The 21,511-nt window shown below is 36.4% G+C and overlaps 1 pseudogene; it reads left to right on the top strand.

Annotated features, from left to right (window-relative positions):
* The window catches only part of LOC115290757, a 44,116-nt pseudogene extending 25,825 nt beyond the window's left edge, over nucleotides 1-18,291 (top strand).
* Nucleotides 18,292-21,511: the final 3,220 nt, after the last annotated feature.

Raw genomic sequence — 21,511 nt, 5'->3', positions numbered from 1 at the left:
CCACCAAGGTAATATAACAAGAAACATATAGTGAAAAAAATGACAAAGGAATCAAACTAGTATGTTAGAAAATATCTATGTAACAGAATATAAAGAATAGAGGAAATAAAGAACAAAATAAAGAACATTATAAAGAACCAAAAATGCATACGCTATATGTGAAAAAAAAAACATATAGTAGCAAAATGACAGAAATAAATCCTCCCTTATCAGAATTGCATTACATGGTAATGGATAAAACTCTTCAATTAAAAGTCAGGGATTGGCAAAATGGATTTGTAAATACTGATCTAGTTATATGCCCACTTTAGACCCAAACACGCAAATAAGTTGAAAGCTTGAAAGTGAAGGGATTACAAAGGGTCCCCTAAAGAGAGCTGGAGTAACTATATACTAATATGATAAATCATATTTTTAAGACAAAAGTTGTTAGAAGACCAAGACAGACATTAGATCATGATAAATGATAAAAGAAGATAAAACAATTATAAACATATATTCATGTACAAAGACATATAAACAAAACAAACAAAGAAAAAAACCCTGACAGAAGTGAAGGGAGAACTAAGTGGTTCAAGAATAACACTTGTGCACCCCGGTATCTCTTTTTGATACTGGATAGAACAACTAGACAGAATATAAACAAGGCAATAGACAATGTAAGAACACCATAAACTAAATATACCGAGCAGACACATATAGGAAACTATACACAACACAGGATACAGATCCTCTCTTAAGTGCACATAGAAATTGCTCTGGGATAGATCACACGTTATGACACAAGAAAATGTCTCAATAAATTTGAAAAGACTATAAAAAATAAATCACGCAAAAAGCATCTTCTCTAACCAAAATGGAATTAAATTAGAAATCTAAAGAGAAGCAAATTTGGAAACTTCACAAACACATGGTAATTAAATAACATTTAAATGGCCAATGGGTCAGAGAAGAAATCACAAGAAAAATTAGAAAATAGTTTAAGATGAATGGGAATAGAAACACAGTGGACCAAAACTTATGAGATGCAGTGAAATACTTCTCTGAGGTACGTTTGTAGCTGTAAACATCTACCTATAAAAACAATAAAGGTCTTATATCGATAACCTAATCTTCCACTTTAAGGATCTAGAATAAGAAGAGAAAATGAAACCCAAAGTAAACATTAATGTGGGAAATCATAAAATGGTGATAAATGAAATAGAGAGTAGACAAAGAATAGATTTGATACTTAAATTAAGTCTAGAACTGATGTGGAAAAGCAAAGCATGGACCTTCTAAATGGGTAGGTAGGATGTAGTCAAATTTAACATCAAATTCAAAAGGCCAGAAATGGAAAGTATCTGGGTATGTTTGAGGAACAACAATAAAGTCGGAATGCCCTTGAGTGGAATGAGTGTAGAAAGAACCCGTGAGGTGAGATTGGAGTAATAAACTAACGAGAAATCTTGTAAAATTTTAGACTTTGATTTAAGTGTCATGGGGACTGTCACACAATTTATTATTAAAATGGCAGCAGGTATAGGACTCACACTAATAATTTCTTTAAAATGTTTCACATATGGAAAAGTAGGCTTAAGAGAGGTCTTTCCTGTTAAAATTCATAAACAATAACAAAAAATAACTTCTAGATTAATTACAAAACATTCACATCTTCAGTCAGCCTCAAATTAACTTATCATGCTTTTATTTATTTATTTTAATTTTTTTCACTTTATTTTTGAGAGAGGAAGAGAGAGAGAGCAAGCAAAGGAAGGGCAGAGAGAGAGAGGGAGACACAGAATCTGAAGCAGGTTCCAGGCTGCTGTCAGCACAGAGCACAGAGCCTGATGCGGGGCTCAAACCCAGAACCAGGAGATCATGACCTGAGCTGAAGTCAGATGCTTAACTGACTGAGCCATCCAGGCACCCCAATTTATCATGCTTTTAAAGAATACTTATTGAGCAGCCACGATCACTAGAGTCTGTTCTAGACATTGATTTTAAAGAAGACAGGAGTGATCCCCATCATCAAAGAACATACAGTATATCGATTAAAGAAGAACATATTCAACATGTAATTTCAAATGCAAAATGTGCTCCAATAGGGACATGCTGGGTGATAAAAGAGGACAAATATAACAGTTTCCATGGAGAAATAACACTTCAAGTGAAAATCAAAGTTGATATTTCATCCATATAAACACTCAGAGAGCCTTCATTAAAGAGAGAACTAACTATTCTGCAAAAGACCCGAGGTAGGATAAGAAATAGAATTTAAGAATAAGTACTTTTCTGGCTTGAGTAAGAGGGGTAGAAGATGAAGTTCTCAAATAAGGTGAGAATGTTAAAGAATGAATAGGAAAATAGGTTTCAGTTGGGGGAAATAATTTCATTCTCTACATATTGAATGTAGATGCCTGCAGAACATCCAAGTGGCAGTAATTAGTAGGCAGTTATTTCTATAGTTATGGAACAAGGAATATGGAGGATGGGGTTACTGTTAGAATTTGAGGAGTATATCAACTCCTTACTGTAAATTGAAGTTGTGAATGAATACAATTACTCAGAAAGAGTGGTTAGTAGCTAAAGCAGTAAGAACCCAAAATAAATGTTGTATCAATGTGTCAAAAAAGAAAAAAAGAGAGAAAGAAGTTTTCTCTTTTTATATGTCGAATGACTCTCAGAAAAAAAAAAAACCATAAAATTTTTGAGAAGTTTATCCACTGAAAATTGTGCATGAGATTTATTGGCTTGGAAGTCAATAGCATTGGCATATCTTGCTGAAGTATGGAGAATGGAAATCACTTTTCAGTGGTTTTAGAAACCTAATCAGGGTGACTGAAATTAGACCTAGTACTTTAGTGAATCTAGGACAGAGAGAAAAGGGAGGGTATGATGTGTAGTTCTGTTATTTTGAATAAAGGAGAAAAGAATAAACCTTTTTATTTATGGGAAAAAAAGAAAAAGAAAATAGAGCTAATGTGACACCACATGATAGATGGTCAGCGTGCACTACACTGTTACATAGTTTCACTGCAAAGATGAAGAAAGTAATGGGAAAGGATGGCAACTGGAAGCAGAGTGTAGAGGGAGTTCTAATCTTGAAGAGGCTGAAGACAGAGTAAGAGCTCAGGTCCCTTGAGGGAAAGGAAAGGAATTACATTTAAGGAACAGGTAGAAGATTTGGCTGAGGTGGGATGGAGACATTATCACTCTTTTTTTCCCCAGGAGATAAAGGTACAATAGAGTAATCTCCTCCTTTTCCAGAAGTATGAGGCTTTCAAGTATGGTATCTTGGTCCTGTGAGTTGCTAGTAGAAGTGTATCTTGATCATCATCTACTTCCATTGTCCCTGGAATCTCAGCTGATAAATGATATTTTCTCCTCTATGTCATCAAATTCTCACCCCATACCCTTCACCCAACACTTTTACAGCCACCTGGTTACCATGGAACATTGTTCAGTCTGACTTTTATTCTTTCCCCTGTGTTTTCAACATTTCTATGACTGAGGTAGTTTTGTTAAAGTATTGACTCTGAAGCACAGTTGTCTGTGTTTGAATCCTGACTCTACCACTTACAAGGTGAGTAACTTGAACAAGTTATTTATCTTTCTATACCTCAATTTCCTGCTCATCTATAAAATAGAGATAATACAGTTAACCCGTATGAAGTACCGGCTACATAATAAAACTCAATAAATATATTTTACTGTATTTTGTCCTTCATCCTTCAAATTTCTTGTTACCCCAAAATTTACCAATAGCATTCATTCAAAGTGTCAAATTCTAACCATGAGTTAGAGCCTTTTCATCCAACCTTTCCAGATATGCATTCTCCACCAATGTTTCCATATTCTTAACTCACACTGTGATTAAATGCTCTTCAGTTTGGTTCCACTCAACTCTATTTAGATTACATTCACTAAAGACACCAATTAATATTTAATTGATGGTTTTATTTTTCATAGATCTCTATAACTTTTGATGACATAGACCACTCTCTTCATACTGACATTATCAATGCTTCTGTAGTCCGTCATGACACACACTCTTGGTTCTTTCTACATGTCTCAGACTACTCTCTGTGCATCTTTGTCTGTCTATCTGCTAAATGATGGTAATCCTTATAGTTCTGTCATTGTCTGATTTCTCATATAAAAGTATTTACAACCTTGATATAAACTGTTCACTCATTGCTGCATAACTTCATCCCAGATCTCTCTTTTGAGCCTTAAGCATTAATACTGGGTGCATAAGAGGTACCTCAATAATATATCTTGTTATGTACAAGGTATATTTTCCCTTCTCAGGTGTTCACATATATTCTCAGTTGGAAGAGTCTCGATTCATTTGCTTATGTTAGAAACCCGAAGGGACACCTGGGTGGCTCAGTTGGTTAGGCATCCCTCTCTTGATTTCAGCTCGGGTCATGATCTCACAGTTCGAGTTCAAGCCCATATCAGGCTCTGCGCTGACAGTGAGGGGCCTGCTTGGGATGTTTTCTTTCCCTTTCTCTCTCTCTCTCTTTCTCTCTCTCTCTCTCTCTCTCTCTCTCTCTGCCTCCCCTCTGCTCATGCTCTCTGTCTCTCTTTCTCTCAAAAATAATAAATAAACCTAAAAATAAAATTTTTAAAAATGTTAGAAACTTGAGGATAATTCTGAACACTATTCTTTCACATTCCCATTCAAATAATCATTGACTTTTACTAATTTTTAAATAATATTTAAAAACTCAGATCCATCCTTTCCCCTTCATTGGCACTGAATTAAGACATATCTTCATCATTCCTGGAATAGACAATTTAAATAATCTTTTAAAGTGGCCCCTTGTTTCAAACTTGCCCAACTGAATCCCATACCATCACAAATAGCAGAGAGTAATGGGAAAATGTGGTTCTGACTGAATCACTTTTCACTGAAGGATTGCCATGGCCACCTGTAAAAACTATGACATTCAGTCTCTTGAATTGCAGACACATACATAAACATACGTGCACTCTATGTACATGTTCATGTTGTTTGTGTGTGTATGCATGCACGAGTTGGTATGATTCTATGTATTTATGTGAGTGCTTCAGTGAAGTGTGAATATAGATCAATATATATATTGATCAGCGTGAATATACACCACTTCCCCTATCTGTATTCACATTTCCATTGTGGAAGAATGCATTGGTGTGTGCATGTGCATTTACAATTGTGTACATGCATTATGCATGTTTGTTGCGTGTATGGAGTTCCATGTGATGTTAAATGTCAAGTTCATGTGCACCACTTACCTCCTAGACTGAATTTAATTGGCCCCCTCAGAGAAGAAAAATCTTCCTAATGGAAAACGGCCCTTGCTGGATATAAACTATGTGCTCCCTTAGCTGCCTCATGTTTGTATCCCTTATTTTTCAGTGCTTTATGTAACCTGATATTGCCAGGACTGTTTGAAGAATTCTTGCTTCAGGACCCTTCCAGCAGTCTATGAAAAATTCATACTGAGCTCTTGCAAAGACCGAATTCCAGCAAAGATTTTGCTAGGCAGGAGGTGGCAGCTCTGTCCTGATGTGCACCTGTCTCAGACTAGTCTCTAAATGCAGGGAAAGAGCTTTCCCAAACACTTCAATTTTAATTTTTTGGTAGATTTCAGCTCTCCAACTGAGAAGGACGATTTCTCTTTTATTCAATTATGCAAATGACTTCTTATCTTCAAACTCCCATTTCCTAAGTTCTATAAGATCTTTACAATTTTAAAATCATTTTCACACATCTTATTTGATCTTGCGTGACCTTGGTCAAGTCATTTCACTGTTCTGAGTTTCAGTTTCTGTAAAACTATAATAATAATCACGGTCCTGATATCTAGACATAGCCTCTTTTAGAATACAGAGAATATAACAAATTCAAGAGCTTGTGAACCCTAAGATTAAAATAAATGTGCAAAACTGTAACCTAGTGTTATTGTCATTATTATTCCTCTCATAAAGACTATAAAATAGAGAGTAAAAGAAATTACAAGGTACTCACTTCATAGACTAGGAACCAATTTAATATTTTTTATTGATACAGCTGGAAAACAGAACAATAAGCTATTTTTCTTTATACAAAAGAAGGGCAACCACAGGATAACACATTTTACCCATTGTAATCACAATACTGCATTTAATTAACAGTCAGTGTTAGCAAGTGAGTGGGAATACAAGGTTGACGCCGTTGGTGTCCACTACACTATTTTGCAAACTGTTTAGCTATATCATTCAAAATTTAAGTTTTATCGAATCTTTGACCTATTCGTTCCCATTCATGACATCTGCCTTAAGGGAAAATACCATAAATATAAATGTACACATATGCATATGCAAATAAACACATATATGCATATATATGCAGTGAACGCAAGTTAATATATATTATGTAAGTATATAAATAGAAGTGCATATGCATGTATTTGTAAATGTATATATATGATAAGAGTATTAGGAAATATGCATATTTGCTAAATTTTAATAGCTAATCATGGAGAACTAACTCAATGTCCATCTGTAAGTGAAGGTTAAATAAACTGTGCTGTATGCCTAACACAGGATTCTGTGAGCCAGAAAAAGAGTAGATGAGATCTAGCACCAACCTAGAAATATCACAACACTATATTGTTACTTTAATAAAACATGTTGCAGGAAAATAAGCCTGATATAAACCCATTAATTAAAAATATATTTATAAATATAAATACACTGGTTTAGGGATAAGGATGGACTTTGCTTATACATGAGTCTGCACTGCTTGATTTTTATGACCAAGTATTCATGCTAAAAAGAATTTACATTTTTTGGAGGCATAAAGTATATTAGAACTCTTTAGAGACCATTCCATTGCACTAACTAAGAGCAACTGTGTCATCCAGCAGTTGGAAATGAATATCTAATAACTGCATTCTAATTCTGGCTCATTCAAGGCTGCCCTGTGGAATCCTCTGGAGGCCACAGTTTCACTGTTGTCTTTCCTTTAGAGCTTATTATGGAATTATAAAACCTGTAATTTCCTAATTTCTCTGGATATTTCTTCTGAATTAAAACAGTTTTCTTGATTAGAAGCAGTCCCTGGTGAAATAAAGAAAGCTGCAAGGAGAATGCCATCTCCCTACAGGGTCACCCCGAATGTGTAGAGCCTGACATTTCATGTAGGAGACACTGGGTTACAACTTATGCTCTAGTCAACTCAAAGTTACAAAAAGAAATATCTTGTCCCTATTGAATAGAGCAAGGGCCCAAGCTCTGTGCTTTGCCAAGTACTTCTTTCTCTGCATGTTTAAGATTTACCCAGGACTTGCATGAACGCACTCAGCATCGATCCCTGAATCTCAGTCCCATGGGGAATCCAGGAAATATCTTGGGGTGCTCTGTCCTCGCTCTCAGGAGTAGACTCCTTCACAGAGTCTAGATAAATTAATAAAGCATGAATGAAACAATATTTGATGGAAGTAGGAAGGTGTGCAAGAAATGAAGTAAAAAGATAAATTTCCATCCTTGGCTTTGCCAGTCACTAACTGTGTGAACTTAAGTCACATACTCACTGAAATATGATATTGTCCTATGAAATTATATATATACATATATATTATATCATATAATGCTTGAGAGAGACATGCCATATAGCAAGCGCTTGAGCAAATCAGCTACTATTATTATAAGAAAATAAATATATGAGAGAAAACAACAAATGTGAGTCTCTCTTTCTCTTTCTCCCCTTTACCTGCAGAATAAATTCTGACTACTTTAGGACCACTTAGCCTGACTTTCACCAGCTGACTCCAGAGCATATTTCTGGAGTCATCTATACTTGGCCCTAAACACTTGATATGTGTCTTCTGGTCATTAATTTTTGGAATATTTATTGGTGCCCTCTGAAAAGATGGCCATCTTTAAAATCCAGTTGGTTATTTCCTTCTCATTGACAACTTCTTATATGAATGTCATCTTTTTTGGAGGCTTATGGCCTCCATACAGGAGGTATAGCAAGTTGATTCTCCTGTGTCTTCCCATGGCATCACATGGCCAAGGATCGCCAATAGATTTTCTATCTATTAGCTTATCTTACTAAATATTTAGCCCGAGAAATATTTTTTATAGCACTAAGCAATAGAATTGATAAAAAGTACTTCTAGGAAATTACCTTAATTACTGCTTATAAAGTAGGCTTACTTTATAAGAGGGTAAATTAGACCTAACCTGGGTGGCTCCGTCGGTTACGCATCTGGCTGTTGGTTTCAGTTCAGTTCATTATCTCACGGTTTCCTGACTTTGTACCTCTCATCCGGCTGTGTGCTGAGGGCATGGAACCTGCTTGAGATTCTCTCTCCCTCTGTCTGCCCCTTCCCCGCTCACGCTGTCACTGTCTCTCTCAAAAATAAACAAACTTAAAAACCAAACAAAAAAAAAAAATCCCTGTTGATCCCGACCACAGTGGGAAAGCTTTGAGTTTCTCATCAAGTACAATATTAACTATAGAGCTTTTCATATTCCTTATCAAGTTAAGAAACTTCACTTTAGGGGCGCCTGGATGGCTCAGCGTTCAGCTTCAGCTCAGGTCATGATCTCATGGTTCGTGGGTTCGAGCCCCACGTTGGGCTCTGTGCTAACAGCTAGCTCAGAGCCTGGAGCCTGCTTCTGATTCTGTGTCTTCCTTTCTCTCTGACCCTCCCTTGCTCGCTCTGTCTCTCGAAAATAAATAAAACATTTTTTAAAATTAAAAAAAAAACTTTATTCTTAGTCTACAATTTTATCATAAATTAATGTGGGATTTTTTTCAATTTTTTTCTGCATCTATTGATATGATCACATAATTTTTCCTTCTTAGCCTGTCAATGTAATGGATTGTGGTCATTGCTTTTCAAATGTTGAAAATTATTATTCCAGCCTTCCATATCTGGGATAAGTCCCATTTTGTTGTGCTATATCATTCTTCATACACATTGTTGGATTCAATTTGCTAATATTTTCATTTAGGTTCATGAGAGATCTTGTTCTATAATTTTCTTGCAGTATCTTTTTCTGGTTTTGGTATTAAGGTAATGCTGAACTTGCAATGAATTAGGAAGTATTATTTCTGTTTCTATCTTCTCGAATAGATTGTGAAAGTTATATGAAATTTCTTCCTTATATGTTTGGTAGAAGTTACCTGTGAACCCATCTGGGCCTGGAGATCTTTATTTTGGAAGGTCAGTAATTTCTTGACTAAATTTCTTTGATAGACATAGATGTATTTAGATTGTCTTTTCTTTGTGAGTGAGTTTTGGCAGTTTGTCTTTCAAGAACTTGTTTGCTGACATATAAGTTATCAGATTTGTGGGCATAGACTAATTCAAAATATTTGTTTTTAATATTTAATATATCTTTTTAAACACCATGGATCTGTAGTGATTCCCCTCTTCCATTTATGGTATTTCTAATTTGTGTCCTCCCCCATCCCCCCTTTTTTTTCTTAAAAATCTGGCTAGAGGGTTAGAAATTTTCTTTTTTAATTTTGTTTATTTATTTTGATGAAGAGAGTGTGCATCTATGCACTCACACGCGTGTGCACGCTCACACACACACACGCACACCCCTGAGTGGGGGAGGGGCAGAGAGAGAGGGAGAGAGAGAATCCCAAGCAGATTCAAAACTGTCAGACCAGAACCCAATGCAGGGCTTAATCTTATAAACCATGAGATCATGATCTGAGCTGTAATTAAGATTTGATGCCCGGGGCGCCTGGGTGGCTCAGTCGCTTAAGCGGCTGACTTCGGCTCAGGCCATGATCTCACGGTTCGTGGGTTGGAGCCCGGTGTCAGGCTCTGTCTGTGCTGACAGCTCAGAGCCTGGAGCCTGTCTTCAGATTCTGTGCCTTCTGCTCTCTCTCTGCCCCTCCCCCACTCGTTGCTCTGTCTCTGTCTCAAAATTAAATAAACTATTAAAAAAATAAAATAAAATAAAAGAGTTGATGCCTAACCACTGAGTCACCCAGGTGTCCCGGAGCTTAGTGATTTTATTGATCTTTGCATTCATTGATTTCTACTCTAATTCTTTGTATATATTTTCTCTTGCTTATTTTGGATTTAATTTGCTCTTCTTTTTCCTAAGGTGGAAACATACTTGATTTTATATCTTTCATCTTTTCTAATATATACATTAAATGCTACACATTTACTTCTAAGAACTGCTTTTGCTACACCCAATAAATTGTATTTTCCTTACCATTTTGCTGAAAATATTCTTAAAATTTTTCTTGAGATGGTTTTCATTTACACATGTGTTGTTTAGAAGCATGCTGTTTAATCTCCACATATCTTAGAATTCTCCAGTCCTTTGTCATTTCCCCAGAGTTTGCAATATACATTTATAACTAATCCAAGTCCGCTTTCAAATAACACTATAGCACTTTGCAGTTTTGTGAGTGTTTTACAAAGTAATTCTAATTTCTCCCCACTAACCTTTGTTATCATTGCTGTTACTAATTTTACTTATATATAAGCATCCATTAACTAATACATATATGTAAGATACATAAGTATGCATATTTAAATACATTCTATTATTATTTTGAAAAAATGTCTATGTTAATAAGAAAAATAAAAGTTTTTATTTTTCCATCACTTATTGCTTTGATACTCCTCTTTTTTAAATTTAGATCTGAATTCCTAGCCTATATTATTTTCTATCCTACCATTTCTTTCAAGGCACATTTACTGGCGACAAATTATCTCAGTGTTTAATTTCTAACATTAATTTGGGGGAAATCCTCTGTCACTATTGTTTTACATTTTTTTTTCTGTTTCCTTTTCTTTTCCTTCAGATAGTTTCATTACAAGAATATTATACATTGACCAGTTCTTCCACTGTCCTTGAATATTCTCTGGTATTTTTTGTTTGGTTGGTTAGTTTCAGTTTTGTGTTTTTTGTTTTTGTTTTTTATTTTTTCTATTTGCCTTTCAGATTTTGGAATTTCCACGGCTATATCCTCAAACTCCGAGACTATTTTCTCACCCATATTCATTAATGGCAGTCTTCATTTCTTTTTTTTTTAAATAGTTTATTGTCAAATTGGTTTCCATATAACACCCAGGGCTCTTCCCCACAAGTGCCGTCCTCCATCACCACCACCTCTTTTCCCCCCTTCCCCCTTCAGCCCCCAGTTCATTTTCAGTATTCAGTAGTCTCTCAAGTTTTGCATCCCTCTCTCTCCCCAACTCTCTTTCCCCCTCCCCTCCCCCTGGTCCTCCATTGGGTTTCTCCTGTTCTCCTGTCAGACCTATGAGTGCAAACATATGGTATCTGTCCTTTTCCGCCTGACTTAGCAGTCTTCATTTCTATTGCATTTCTATTCTGGCACTTCTTTTTGGTTCTTCCTTACAATACCCATCTCCCTGCTTATATTGCCCATCTGTTCCTGCATGCTTCCTACTTTACCTCTTACAGCCTTCGCATATTGATCACAGTTGTTTTAAATTCCTGGTCTGATAATTCCAACATCCTGCCACATCTGGTTCCGATGTTTTCTCTGTTCCTTAAATAGTGCTTTTAGTCTTTTATTATGCCTTGTCATTTTTTCTTAAAAGCTAGATATTGAGTAACCAGTGAAAGGACTTGCTGCATTGTGCTAATACAATTGACTACATCTTGGAAAAAAGTAGATTTATATGTATCTTTATTTAAGTATTATAGATTTATTACATAATTGCCATGTCCAGACATGGGACTAAGACTTTTACATAATTATAATTATTTTACAACTTCCTTGCCTTTATAACAAAATTCTTGATGAGGAGATAAGAAAAACCATTTACTTTGGAATTTGTTCTTACGACAAAGGTTATTACCACTCGATAAAGTGGATGAATTTCCAGATTTGAAATAAGAGGGCTGTTAGACATCTTCCAAAACTATTTTTTGTTTCCTCATATCTTTTAATGAAGAAACTGAAGTCCAGAGAGTTTAATCATCTTAGGTGTTAAATATTTGATTATTATTTACTTCACAATCTAAGGAAATAGCCCAAAGCAGTAGTGGAAGTAAGATTCAAACCACTGAGTCTGGATTCCAAGGCCAAGACTCTGTCCAATGTTTTCTATAGTATTATGGCTCTTTCAAAAACTCTATATATTGAGAAAATTATACACTTACATAAGAGTTTCAAAAATAGTACAGAGTTACCATATGCCCTTTGCTTTGGCTTCCCCTAATGTTACATCCTAATCATATTGTTAACAAAACCAAGAGATTAATATAAACATATAATACTATCATTAACCTACAGATTTTTAAATACCCAGAATAGGCAAATATGTAGACACATTGATTAGATGAGTTACTAGGGACTCATGGGAGGGAGGAGGAATGAGTTACTACTTAATAAGTATTGGGTTTCTTTTAGGCTAGTGACGATGTGTTTGAACTAGATTGAGGTCACTGTTGCAAAAACTGTGAGTGTACCATATGCCACTGGCCTGCACACTTTTTTTCTGAAATGTTTTTACTTGTTTTTGAGCGAGACACACACGGAGTGAGAGCAGGGAAGCGGGACAGAGAGAGAAGGAGACACAGAAACCCAGGCAGGCTCCAAACTGTGAGCAGTCAGCACAGATGCCCAAATGAGCCTGAGGCTTAAACTCATGAACTATGAGATCATGACCTGGGCTGAAGTCAAATGCTTAACCAACTGAGCCACCCTGGTGCCCCTGGCCTGTACACTTAAAAATGGCTAACAGAGGACCATGGGGAGGGGAAAGGGGAAAGAGAGTTGGGGAGAGAAAGGGATGCAAAACATGAGAGACTATTGAATACTGAAAAGGAACCCTAGGATTGAAGGAGGAGTGAGAGGGGGAAGCCAGATGGTGGTAATGGAGGAGGGCACTTGTGGGGAAGAGCACTGGGTGTTATATGGAAACAATATAGCTATTAAAAAATAAAATTAAATTTAAAAATAAAATAAAATAAAATAATAAAATAAAATAAAATGTTAGCTGTCAGAGCTCCTGAGTGGCTCAGTTGGTTGAGCATCTGACTTCGGCTCAGGTCATGATCTCACAGCTTGTGGGTTTGAGCCCCACATTGGGCTCTGTGCTGACAGCTCAGAGCCTGGAGTCTACTTCAGATTCTGTGTCTCCCCTCTCTGCCCCTTCCCTCCTTGCTCTCTCTTTCTCTAAAAACTAAATACATGTTAAAATAATAAAATAAAATAAAGTTACATGAACTTTACCTCAATTTAAAAAAAAAAAGCAGGAGTCTGGAATTGGTCTCTTATAATAACCCAAATAAGACATGATAATAGTTTAGATTATCCTGCAATCAATAGAAGATGGAGAAATTTGAAAGATAAGGTTTCCTTTGGAAGGAAAATTTATGTGATTGGTGATGGTGTAGGTATAGAAGTACAGGAAGATACAACTCATATACTGCTTACTTCCTTCTGGATAATGTTCTATCATTGTTTTAAACTTTTTAAAATACTATTTTATTTATTTTTAATTTTTATTATTTTTTAAGGTTTGATTTTATTTATTATTTTGAAAGAGAGTGGGGGTGGGGCAGAGAGGAGAGAGAAAGAATCCCAGGCAGGCTCTAGATGCCGGCATAGAGCCCAGCTTGGAGCTCGAACCCACAGACCATGAAATCATGACCTGAGCTGAATCCAAGAGTTGGATGCTCAACTTCCAGAGCCACCCAGGAGCCCCGGTCTTCTATCATTTTTGACATGCTTCCAGTAAAAATGTATTACAGGAAATTATAATGGATTGTAAATTTGTTTACCTTTTCGACCATAAGATTCCAAAGCACATATTGAACTGCTGATGTTTGTCTTCCCATTGCTTGCCTCAGTGTTTCTTATACTGTTGGCCCTCCGTGACTTTTGGATGAATGATAATTACATATAAATAGTTGTCTCAGTGATGTATATGCCTGAGAATGTTTATCAATTTCTTGGCCAGCCTTTTGTTCATGAATACTGAGAACATCAAACGTCCCTCTTTGAATTAAACAAAGTACAGAAAACATTGCAGTTATAATCAGTGATGTCATTATAATATCCTGTAGGTACTAATATTAAATCCATAGATATGACTGAGTTGATAAATAGCAAAGGCATACAGAAAATCTCTTTGTTATTGTGATGAATTAATATGAGAAATAATTTATACCAAATTCTAATTTTTGCATTTCTCCAAAATAACCTGATTACTCACTTTCCAGGGGATAAATGACCTGTCAGAAATGGGAAGCTTTAATATTGTAAATATTTCAGCTCTTTTGAAATTAATCTGCAAATGTAATTTTAATCAAGTCTCAATATATATTTTTGAAAATAGACAAGATGATTTTAAATATGTCTGTAAGAACAAATGTAGGCTAATAACTTGAATATCAATTTATGAGGTTAATTGTATTGAACAGTCATGACAATATACATGGCCTATGGCCACATGACAAAAGGCAGACACATCAATAAAATAGCATAGAAAATTATTTAAATGACATTATGCATAGAATTTAACATTTTAAAAAGTCATTTAAAACTGGTAGTCAATCAATGAATTATTCAAAAATGATCCTGGGATACACACTGCTTAATGGGAAAAGAATTGAACAAGCCAGACGTATTTCACATTTATGCTAAAATATCCTCAATATAGTTCATATTTTAAAAACCATAAAATAAATAAAAGAAAATATAATGTATACTTTCGTAGCAGTCTCGGTATATAGAAGTGTTTCTGAAACCTATCAGTAAAAGCAGAAAGCATGAAGAAAATGAATAGGTTTTACAGGTAGCTCTTTTTAAAAAAATCAGTGGATAATTTGCAAAACCGAATAAATGTGATAAATTAAGAACAATATTGCAATGATATAAAATTGGAAGGGTTTTTCCCTTTTACGTTAACAGTTATCAATTGTCTGTAATAGAGTTCAGGAGGATAACTTGGAAACAGCTTTCAAAAATCACAAGGCTATCATTAAACTAATCACTCTGCTTTCAGCCATTTTTCCTAAAGAAACTATCTGATAAGGAAAAGAGATATAGTATACACGTTATCATCCCAATGTTGTTCAAAGTAGCAAAGTAAAATTGGAATCAGCACACTATAGATTACATGAGTTGAATTACTGCATAAACATAAAATAAGAGACTGGGGCACCTGAGTGTCTCAACCAGTTACGTGTCCAACTTCAGCTCAGGTCATGATCTCACAAGTTTGCGAGTTTGAGCCCCCCATCGGGCTCTCTGCTGTCAGAGCAGAGCCCGCATCAGATCCTCTGTCCCGCTGTCTCTTTGCTCCTCCCACTTGCATGTGCTCTCTCTCTCTCAAAAATAAATACACATTTAAAAAATAAGAGATCATAAAGAAACATGAAATAGTACTGTAGATATGTACAGATACATATACAATGATTATATCATAAATATTAAAAAGCAGATTTTAAAATATATGATCTATGATTATATATGTGTGTGTAAGTATGAATAGACAGCTAAAAATAAATGGAAATATAAACAGGTCAATACTGAAAACTAAACGTGTGCACATACTTATGTGTGCTTGTATATACTTATGTGCCCTGTATATAGATACAGATAAAAAAATATTATAGCCGAATATCATAGGAAAATTTTAGATATGTTTAGTTTAAAAAAATTTTTAAGTTTATTTTTGGTGATAGACAGAGAGAGAGAGAGAGAGAGAGAGAGAGAGAGAGAGTGGGGGAAGGGCAGAAAGGAAAGAGAAAATCCAAAGCAGGCTCCAGTCTCTGAGCTGTCAGCACAGAGCCCTACACAGGGCTTGAACTCACAAACCCCAAGATCATGACCTGAGTCGAAGTCTGACACTTAACTGACTGAGCCACCCAGGCATCCCACTATGTTTACTTTTGAGTGAGGAGTTTAGGAATTATTTTGTTACTACTTTTACTTTTATAAAACTTGTGTTAACTTGTAACTTATTCTTTACTAATCCAGTGTTGATAGTGGGAAGTTTATGCTTTTGTTTGTTCATCTGAATTTCTGAGTTAATTCTCTCAATCCGCATCGCGTAGTTCAGGGATAATGAGTTAGTATTTGAAAGCTCCCAAGTAGAAGCCAACAATCTTGAGGAGGCTGCTCTTAGAGCTTCAGTTATCCTTAGCTCTGAACAACACCGGAGGCTTATTAAAAGAAGTAGAAATGTCTTCTTATTGGTAAAATGTGTGGCTTCAGGATACATGGATTAGCAAAAAAGTAATGAGAAGGAGTTCTCAACCTTGCAGGAACAGGGTACCGGGATTGAATCTATGCATTAGGCTGTTCACTTGAGGGTGGCGCCTGAAGCTTGATTCTAAAATACTTGGTTGTCCAGACATTGACTCAGAATTGTGCTGCAGGAATTCAACTCCGGTTAACTAAATTACGGCACTGAGAGTTTGCCATGTTTGCTTTGGGAGAACTTTCATGCATTTTGGGAGAACTACTGATGCATTTTATTTTTATTGTTTTTAAGTTTATTTATTTTATTCTTAGAGATAGGAACAGAGAGAGAGAGAGAGAGAGAGAGAGAGAGGGAGGGAGGGAGGGAGAGGGAGATGGAGAATATAACTGACGGAGCCACCCAGCACCCCCTCTTTTTAAATTTTTTTAAAGTTTATTAATTTAGTCACTACTGGTGCATTTTAAACATGGCAGAAACAGAGCTTCACTGAGCTCACAGAACAAGTAACAAGAAACATTTTATGAGTAAGAATGTATATTTGCGTAGAAAGCAGGCTAAAAATTACTGTCAGGGGAGGTTGTGGGGAAGAGATGGAGAGTAATAATATTCATCCAAAACTACCTAGTCACCGTGAATGGTCAAACGTGACTTAGATCAATTTGGAAATATTATGGCCTATCCTCAAATTTGTATGCAAATAATTTTAATCAGGGAAAAATTTTCAGTGACTTTATATTCAGTAAAGAATAACTGTTAATATATGATAGTATGATTCCCAAACATAATGCATCAAATTATAAATATCTACATCTCTCCCTGTTTATGTACATACATGCACATACACACAGAAACAAAAAGGTAAGGCTTAAAATGCATTAATAAACTTTAGCAAAAAATATGTGTTAAAAGTTGCAAAAATGTTTAGATTGAATAATCTAAATAAAATAACAGAAAACAAACAATATATCAAAACCTGAAGTTTTCAGCCAAGCATGTACATGGAAGGAAATATATAGTCTTATGAAATATATTTTAAAGGGAGAAAGATGGCAAATTGTTGAATCACGTTTTCAAATAAAATAAATTAAGACAAAAATCATCAGAGTAAATCTGAGGGCATAATAAACAATGAACTAGGTGAACATCAAAAACACGAACAAAAACAAAAGCTGTCCCTTCAGAAAGACTGATAAAGCAGCATGGATCTGGAGGAAGTAATAAGAAAACACTATTAGGAGGGAAAGCCAAATAATACTGCAAATAAGAGAGAAGATATAGCTATGAATATATAAAGAAACAAGTAGAAACGAAGAAATACAAAGAAAAAATTAACTATTAAAATACCAGGAGAATATTCATGATAGATATATTGCATATACAAATTTAGAAAAAAAAATATCACCAAAATAAAGTATTAATCAATATCTGAAAGAATTCCTTACCTACTGAAAGCCACATTTGCAGTAAAAAGAAAAAAAAAAATAGTACTACCCCAGACATGTGAGCAAACAGCCAAGGTCATCAGCTCTGCCGAGCTGACCCACAACTGACCACGAGCCCATGGCCAAGCATCGCCCATGTTAGCCCAGGCCACCCTGAGGCTGGACACTTTGTTCCTGGACCTGTTTTGAAAGTGACAGCAGCACTAGGGAGTATGGTTGTTGTGTGCACCCCTTAACCTCATGCATTACCAGTTGTTAAGTTGGCCTTTTTCACACCTACTCTGTGATCACCCCCCAAAGTGTACAAACATTTGTATTAACATTATCGGATGCACCTGATCATACTGGATCTCTAATGGCACCTCATTGTTGGCAAGAATGGACACCTTCAGATTGTTTCAGGGCCCCCCACAGCTGCCTTCAAGATTTCAAGAAACCACTCACCCTCGTCTTGTGTCCCTAGGCTCAACACGACATGTAACATATGTAAAAGCTATTTTACAAGACTCAACAGGGCAAGGAGGCTTTGGGAATCATCTGCCTTCTTGTCGGGCTGCCCTTCTGATGGCGGAGCTTTCTTCGCTTCAATTCCGGTGTCCCAGACATTGCACCCTGGATCAGGTGCAGGGACACGTTTGAGTTCTATACAAGACCCGTTCAGCTGAAGCCCACAAACCCATGGGCTACAAAAGTCTTTATTGTCTTATGCAGCTAAGGTTCTGTGGTTGTTTACTGTGCAGCTCTGTTGAGGTGTTAGATCATTGATATGAACTCTACATAGTGACATCACTTCTTAAAGACCACAGTTGGTTAAGCTGGACTTAGAACCCAAGCCTGCCTACCCCAGGCCCCATCCACTGTGGCCAAGGGGTCACACTGAAGCATAACTGCCAAGGACACTCGATTTCTAAAGACCTAAGATCATAGAATACATTCTCTGAATAAAATGCAATTAAGGTAAGGTAAATAATTGAAGAGCAGTTAGAAATATCAGTATTTTTGAAAATTTAAAAACAAATTACAAATAAAGAAGGAATTATTCATAAAATATAAAAATATGTAGAACCAAACCAAGGAAACATTATAAGAGGCCAACGTTCAAGGACTGAGGCTAAAGTAGTATTTGCAACATGCACGTCTTTATTTTTTTTTAATGTTCATTCATTTTTGAGAGAGAGAGAGAGAGCACAAGAAGGGGAGGGGCAGAGAGAGATGGAGACACAGAATCTGAAGCAGGCTCCAGGTTCTGAGCTGTCAGCACAGAGCCTGATGTGGGGCTTGAAATCACAGACATGAGCTGAAGTCAGATGCTTAACTGACTGAGCCACTAGGCACCCCTTTTTTTAAAAATAATTTTCATAGTTTGTTTGTTTGTTTTTTTACAGAGTGAGTGGGGAGGCAGAGAGAAAGGGAGACAGAGAATCCCAAGCAGTGCAGAGCCCATCATAGGGCTGGATCCCATGAACCATGAAATCATGACTTAAACTGAAACCAAGAGATGAATGCTTAAGCAACAGAGCCATCGATGAACCCTGGGAAATTCATTCATAAATGCTTACACTTTACAACATAAAATAAGAAGGACTGGAAAATGATTAACTGAACATCTACTTTAAAGAAGTAAGAAAATTTGGGGTACCTGAGTGGTCGGTCTGTTTAACTTATGACTTCACTGTGAACTCACAGCTCCTGTGTTCAAGCCCCGTTGTCAGGCTCTGGGCTGAGAGCTCAGAGCCTGGAGTTCACTTTGGATTCTGTATCTCCTTCTCTCTCTGCCCTTCCCCTGCTCATGCTCTGTCTCTCTCTCAAATATAAATAAACATTAAAAAAAATTTTTTTAAAGAAGTAAGAAAATTCACATGTTCATTGAATACAAACCAGATGGGGCACCTGAATAATTCAGTTAAACATCCAACTCTTGATTTTGGCTCAGGTCATGATCCCACAGTTGGCTAATTTGAGTCCTGCATTGGGACTTGGTATTCTCTCTCTCACTTCTTTTCCACACACTCACTCTCTCAAAATAAATAAATAGATTTACCTTGGGGGAAAAACCAGCTGATGTAAAGATATAATAAATAGAATAGAAAATTCATTCTTTTTTTCTCTTTCTTTCTTTCTTTCTTTCTTTCTTTCTTTCTTTCTTTCTTCCTTTTCTTTCTTTCTTTCTTCCTTTTCCTTTTCTTTATTTCTTTCCCTTCCTTCCTTTCTTTCTTTCTTTCTTTCTTTCTTTCTTTCTTTCTTTCTTTCTTTCTTTCTTTCTTTCTTTTCTTCTCCTTCCTTCCTTCTTTCCTTCCTTCCTTGTAGGTTCCAAGGCAGCATGAAGCCTGACTCAGAGCTTAAACTCAAGACCTTGAGATCAAGAGTGGACACTTAACCAACTGAGCCACCCAGGAGCCCCAGAATAGCAAACTCTTTTATTTTTTAAATAAAGGACAAATTTTATTATTTTATTTTTTAATGTTTATTTATTTATTTTTGAGGGGGAGGAGGGGCAGAGAGAGAGCAAGAGACAGAGAATCCCAAGCAGGCTCCACACTGTCAGCACAGAACCCCATGTGGGGCTCAAACTCATGAACCATGACATCATGACCTGAGCTGAAACCAAGAGTCTGACGCTTAACCAGCTGAGCCATGCAGGTGCCCCATATCTCACTCTTATGGAAACATCTTAGGAAAGGAGTAAAATGGAAAAGTAGTACATAAAAAAACAAGTCCACAGATTAATTTTGTATTTGTAAAACTTTGAAATGAAAGCCAGACACAGGCCCTAGAATAAAGGCAATGTAGAGACTACTCTTTCCTATAAATATGGATGCAAACATCCAAAAAGAATAGAGGTATATCCTATATCACAGGCATCCCTATACAAAATTCTCTCAAAAGAATACCTTTGGCTTTTCAATCCCCAAATTTCATAGAATTCACTTTTTCAGTGCAATGTTTCATGGTCTGTGTCTACATAAAAAGTATAGAGTACAAAGTCCCCAAAGTTTAATATACCGTCTTGATCAAAACCCTATGAACTGACATCTTGAGTTACATTCCAAAGAAACCTGTTAGCACTACAGCATGCTGTGTAGATGTGTTTAACACTCTCCCATTTGGGGCACCTGAGTGGTTCTGTTGATTAAGCATCCAACTTCGGCTCAGGTCATGATCTCGCAGTTTTTGAGTTCAACCCCCACATTGGGCTCTGTGCTCACAGTTCAGAGCCCAGAGCCTGCTTTGGATTCTGTTCCCTCTCTCTCTGCCCCTCCGCTGCTCAGTCTCTCTCTTTCTCTCAAGAATAAATAAACATTAAAATTTTTCCCATTTGTCAGAGTATCTGTATGGCTCAGTTGGGTAAGCTTCTGACTCTTAAGCTCAGCTCAGTTCTTAACCTCAGTGTTGTGAATTCAAGGCTCTGTGCTGTGTGTGAAGATTACTAACCAACAAGTCTCTCACTTGTTGATAGAGGATGCACCTCACAGGGCTAAGAAGTTCTCAGAGTATCCTCCTCACTATGAGCCAATTTTCAGGCATGGATTCTTCCCTGGATTCTGTCTGTGTTTTGTTTTGTTAGTTAATTAGTCCTTATTTTTGCCCATATTTGTACCCTGAGAACCAAAAGCAACAAGAAGGTCTGAAAGGTGCATCATACCCCGTCACCCACACATTGGGTTTCTGCATGAGGGAGTGGAAGGCTCCAAGCGCGTGCCAGCAACATGCATTAAGTATGGATGCGATATGCTGGCCTCTTTTAATTGCCATTTCCAGAGTGACAAACAGTATTTTAGCTTTGAGAAGTACAATATAAGGTTATAAAGGAGTTAAATACCCAGAGGGGTAAATCTAACAGGAAATTTACCCCCCAACAAGCTGTTGGGAGTCTCAGAATAAGTA

This window comes from Suricata suricatta, chromosome 4 (genome assembly GCF_006229205.1).
Source record: "Suricata suricatta isolate VVHF042 chromosome 4, meerkat_22Aug2017_6uvM2_HiC, whole genome shotgun sequence".
NCBI lineage: Eukaryota > Metazoa > Chordata > Mammalia > Carnivora > Herpestidae > Suricata > Suricata suricatta.
Note: the sequence above shows the minus strand (reverse complement) of the source record. Positions and strands in the feature narration are given on the sequence as shown.